Source organism: Scyliorhinus torazame, chromosome 5 (genome assembly GCF_047496885.1).
Source record: "Scyliorhinus torazame isolate Kashiwa2021f chromosome 5, sScyTor2.1, whole genome shotgun sequence".
Taxonomy (NCBI): domain Eukaryota; kingdom Metazoa; phylum Chordata; class Chondrichthyes; order Carcharhiniformes; family Scyliorhinidae; genus Scyliorhinus; species Scyliorhinus torazame.
This window is the reverse complement of record NC_092711.1, coordinates 249,605,433-249,611,432: the sequence shown is the minus strand read 5'-3', so window position 1 is coordinate 249,611,432 and position 6,000 is coordinate 249,605,433.

Below are 6,000 nucleotides of genomic sequence, written 5' to 3'. Positions count from 1 at the left end.
TTTTAGTTAACATAGCATTTTCTGTGGAGGTCATTTTCTGTCCGAATCAGAATGATTTCTATTGAATGTGATTGACGTGCAACTTATCCTCATGACTGCTTAAATTCAGTGCATGTGCCATGCTGTGTTACATTAGCCTGGGGCATGCACTGGGCTTTCTTTCCAAAGGATAGGAGAGTGACTCTAACCCTAAATTACATCATCTAGATAAAGGCCTCTGGTTGAGTAGCAGTTTGTGACAGTGTTTATTCAGAACAGCAAAGAGCTAAAAGATTTTTTTTGCATCATATGTAATCACTTGCAATAAAACTATAAAACTGCAATAAAACTATAAATCTGCAAACTATATCATGGGGGATAATTGGTGATTCAAGAATCCTCCTGAGCTATGTAAGCACAGACACCTCATAGTTATACCATTTATTATTTAACCTGCCAAGAGTAGTGGAGAGGGGGGAGAGGCTGCGGCTCGTTGGGCCAGGTTGGGTGGGGTGCAATGTGTCTAATTGTTTTGTTTGGAAGTCGATGAGGTGTTCCTACAAGAAATTCACCTGCAGCACGGGACCAGATCAGGTTGCGGAAGGCCTGGGTGAGCCAGGCTTTTCACACAGGGTTTGACAGTAGGGCCCATGGGGAGAGGGTTAGTATTCAGGCGGGGACGGTTTTGGCCGATCGGGGGTGTCATAATATACACCAGCATATCATGGTGCAGATACACACACACTGATGGACACCAGCATATCATGGTGCAGATACACACACACTGATGGACACACAGCGGGACCAATCAACACACATAACACCGCAGCCAATCACCAGTTAGAGCACATGCACTATAAAGACAGGGGGCATCAGAGTTCTCGTTCATTCGAGCTGCAGCCTCCTAGTAGGACAGAGCTTACAGCTTGCAGCACAGATCTTCACCATGTGCTGAGTGCATAGACTGGTTAGGACAAGGCATTGGTCTTTAGTTCAATCTAATATTGTGTTAACCCACAGTGGAAGTATGTTCAACAGTTTCTGACTTAATAAAATAGTGTTGCACTATTTAAAGTGTTGGTGGCCTGTATGTGTTCCACGGATCCAGAGCACCCAACACATCATGATACCAGGAGTTGAGGGATATTAGAACTTCTTAGACCTACCTGCAAGTGATCTGCCTTCCACCAGCATACAGCCATCCTGCAAAATGGACAGCGTCCGCCCGCCGCTCCGCACCACCGGTAACCTAGGGGCCAACTGGAAGATATTCAAACAACGCTTCCAGCTCTACCTGGAAGCCACAGACTGGGAGGATGCCTCGGACACCAGGAAGATCGCTCTCTTCCTATACACGTCCGGGGACCATGCCATCCACATTTTCAATTCTCTCACCTTTGCGGATGATGAAGATAAAACAAAGCTCAAGACGGTCCTCCTCAAGTTTGACACTCACTGCAGCATAGAGGTGAATGAAAGTTTCGAGCGCTACATGTTCCAACAGCATTTGCAGGGTAAGGATGAACCTTTCCAGTCCTTTCTCACCCACCTCCGCATCCTTGCGCAGTCCTGTAGCTACGGGCCCACCTCCGACTCCATGATACGTGACCAGATCATTTTCGGTGTTCAGTCGGACCCCCTACGCCAGCAGCTCCTCAAGGTAAAGCAGCTCACCCTAGCGACCGCCATCGAGACCTGCGTGCTGCACGAAAATGGCACTAGTCGGTATTCCCACATCCAAGCAGCTGAAACGGTGCGGCAAGGTCCCCACAAGGCGGAACGGGTCCAAGCAATTGAGCAACTCCAGGGCCTCAGCCTGGATGAGGGCGGCCATTTCGCACGCTTTTCGCGGACTCCTGCGCTTGTGCGCACCAAACGAGGGGACGGCGACGTCGACGAACGTAATGCGCAGGCACGCACCACGTACGACCGCACCGCACATGCGCGGTGGCGCAGCAAACGTACTGACGCTACGACGCGTGGCAACTGTGGCTCCACCCATTTAAAGCGGCAATGCCCTGCCAAATCCCGACAATGCCTGAGATGTGGCAAACTTGGCCACTATGCTGCTTTATGCAGAGCAGCTCAGCCTGCCAACTCATATCGCTTCAGCCAGCCTCACAGGAATGTCCGGGCCATTCAACCCACGGTCACCGAGTCCGATGCGGACCTACTACCCAACATTGACACCGAGGACCCGAAGGCGCCTCTTCGAGTCGGTATCGTTACAAAAAACAGGGTGTCCCCAAAGCAAAGAATCCAGCCTCTATCGGTATACAGCATCGATCCAGGCGATGAGTGGTGTGCCACCCTGACGGTCAACCGGTCCCAAATACAATTCCGCCTGGACACTGGTGCCTCCCCCAATCTCATTGCTCAGTCTGACCTGCCAGCTATTAGATTACAATGGCAATGCCATTGCTGCCAGCGGCTCGTGCCAACTTGAAATGACACACAGGTCACGCAAAGCCATCCTTCCCTTTGAAATCATGGGCTTCTCAAAGGCCTCCCTGCTCGGCGCGCAGGCATGCAAGCTGTTGAACCTAGTTCAAAGAGTTCACTCTCTCTCTCCTGCTGACACGTCTGCCTTTCAGGACACCGACTTCAGGGCGCAACTCGACGCCATTATCAACCAGCACCACGACGTCTTCGAGGGCATGGGCACGCTCCCATACACCTACAAGATCCTATTAAAACAGAATGCCACGCCTGTAGTGCACGCACCTCGCAGGGTCCCAGCACCCCTTAAGGGCCGTCTCAAGCAGCAGCTGCAGGACCTCCAGAACCAAGGAGTGATTTCCAAAGTCATGGAACCAACCGACTGGGTCAGTTCCATGGTATGTGTAAAAAAGCCTTCCGGCGAATTGAGAATTTGCAATGATCCCAAGGATCTAAATCGCAATATCATGAGAGAGCATTATCCAATTCCCAAGCGCGAAGAGCTCACATGTGAGATGGCTTGCGCCAAGCTCTTCACCAAACTCGCGCCTCAAAAGGATTCTGGCAAATCCAGCTCGACAAATCCAGCAGGAAACTTTGCACATTTAATACCCCCTTTGGCAGATATTGTTACAACAGGATGCCGTTTGGGATCATATCTGCTTCAGATGTGTTCTATAGGATTATGGAACAAATGATGGAAGGCATTGAAGGTGTTCGCATCTATGTCGACGACATAATCATTTGGTCCACCACCCCGCAGGAGCATGTTAGTCGCCACCAGCGCGTATTCAAACGTATACATGAGCATGGCCTCCGCCTCAACAGGGCCAAATGCTCTTTTGGTCAGACGGAACTCAAGTTCCTCAGGAACCCATCTCCCAATTGGGTGTGCAGCCGGATGCGGACAAGGTAGCTGCTATCACAGCTATGAAAACACCAGAGGACAAGAAGGTGGTCCTCCAATTTCTGGGCATCGTCAATTTTTTAGGGAAATTTATACGTAACCTCGCCTCTCATACCACGGCTCTCAGGAACCTGGTCAGGAAGACGCCAGACTTCCAATGGCTCCCTGCCCACGAGCGCAAATGGTGAGAACTCAAAACAAAACTGACCACGGCCCCGGTCTTAGCTTTCTTTGATCCAGCAAAGGAGACCAAGATTTCGACCGATGCCAGCCAATCAGGCATTGGGGCAGTGCTCCTTCAACGTGATGAGGCCTCATCATGGGCCCCCATTGCATATGCGTCACGTGCCATGACCCCCACGGAGCAGCGCTACGCGCAGATAGAAAAGGAGTGCCTGGGCCTTCTGACCGGTGTGGTTAAGTTTCACGATTATGTCTACGGACTTCCTCAATTCACCGTCGAGACCAACCATCGCCCGCTGGTCAATATAATACAGAAAGACTTGAACGACATGACGCCTCGCCTCCAGCGTATTCTTCTCAAGCTCCGGCGATATGACTTCCAGTTGGTATACACCCCAGTCAAAGACCTCATCATTGCTGACGCTCTCTCCAGGGCAGTCGACACTCCATGTGACCCAGCGAGATTTGTCTGCCAGATTGACGCCCATGTGGCATTTGCGGCCTCCAATCTACCTGCCACGGATGAATGCCTCGTCCAAATTCGCCACGAGACGGTGGCTGACCCTTTGCTACAGCGTGTCATGCGCCACCTAACAGATGGGTGGCTCAAGGGCCAATGCCCTCAGTTCTATAATGTCAGAGATGATCTGGCAGTAGTAGACAGGGTTTTTCTAAAACTGGACCGCATTGTCATCCCGCATAGCATGCGCCAGCTTGTCCTGGAACAACTACACGAGATCCACCTTGGCGTAGAAAAGTGCCGCCGACGGGCCCGAGAGGCAGTGTACTGGCCCGGCATTAATGAGGACATAGCCAACATAGTGCTCAACTGCCCCACTTGTCAGCACTTCCAGCCGGCCCAACCACGTGAGACCCTGCAGCCCCATGAGTTGGTCACGTCACCATGGACCAAGGTGGGCATCGGCCTGTTCCACGCGCTGGGTAGAGACTATGTCCTGATCGTGCACTACTTTTTGAATTACCCGGAGGTGATACGGTTGCACGACATCATCTCGTCTGCAGTCATTCGTGCCTGTAAAGAAACCTTTGCTCGACACGGCATCCCGCTCACGGTTATGTCGGACAATGGCCCCTGCTTCGCCAGCCAGGAATGGTCCAACTTTGCCAGGCGGTACAATTTTGCCCATGTGACATCCAGTCCCCTGTACCCCCAATCCAACGGCAAAGCGGAGAAGGGAGTACATATAGTCAAACGGCTCCTCTGCAAGGCTGCCGATGCTGGGTCCGATTTCTACCTCGCCTTGCTGTCCTATCACTCCGCCCCACTGTCCACTGGCCTGTCGCCAGCCCAGTTGCTCATGGGTTGTACCCTGAGGATGATGGTGCCGTCCATTCATGTCCCAGACCTCGACCACGTTCCGGTCCTTCGCCGGATGCAGCTGTCTCGTGCACAGCACAAGGCGGCTTATGACTCCCGTGCAGCTGATCTCCCTGCTCTGGCTCCAGATGACAACGTCCGCATCCATCTTCCGGATGATGGCTGGTCTGCAACCGCTGTTGTCTTTCGGCAGGTGGCCCCCCGCTCGTTCCTGGTTCGTCTACCAGATGGTTCCATTCTGCGCCGCAATCGACGCGCCCTTCGTCTCGTTCCACGCTCGCTACGTGATCCTCCACTGTCGCCTCTCCCTCCTGCTGACCCTGCCACGGACTATGCAGAAATCCCTGTCACTCTGCACCCCCCTGACTCTGACGCAGTCCAGCCCGCTCCTAAACCGGCGGCTCTCGACCCACCCTTCGGTCAACCAGAATTCGTCGCCCACCTCAGAGACTTAATTTATGAACTTTGCGGACTTATAGCCTTTCTGAATTGTTTTGTTGCTTTGTTTGATCGTTTCCCTGGTTTGTATATAGTGTTCATCTCGGTATTCTTGTTGCATACTGCTTCTCTGCACCAGGCACCTTCCCATGTAAATAGCTTAGTTCTCATGTACGTAGTCCTGTGAATATCTCTTCGCACTCCACACATAGTTAGGAACATTCTCACCATACATTATTTATTGCCACACACATACATTCTTTTATAAAAGGGGGGATGTCATCATATACACCAGTAGATCATGGTGCAGATACACACAAACTGATGGACACACAGTGGGACCAATCAACACACACAACACCGCAGCCAATCACCAGTTAGAGCACACGCACTATAAAGACAGGGGGCATTAGAGTTCCCGCTCATTCGAGCTGCAGCCTCCTAGTAGGACAGAGCTTACAGCTTGCAGCACAGATCTTCACCATGTGTTGAGTGCATAGACTGGTTAGGACAAGGCATTGGTCTTTAGTTCAATCTAATATCGTGTTAACCCACAGTGAAAGTATGTTCAACAGTTTGACTTAATAAAATAGTGTTGCAATATTTTATGTGTTGGTGGCCTGTATGTGTTCCACGGATCCAGAGCACCCAACACATCAGGGGGGTCATTACGTGATGGTTACAGGCACATTGGAGGGGAAGGCCGTGGTGTAGG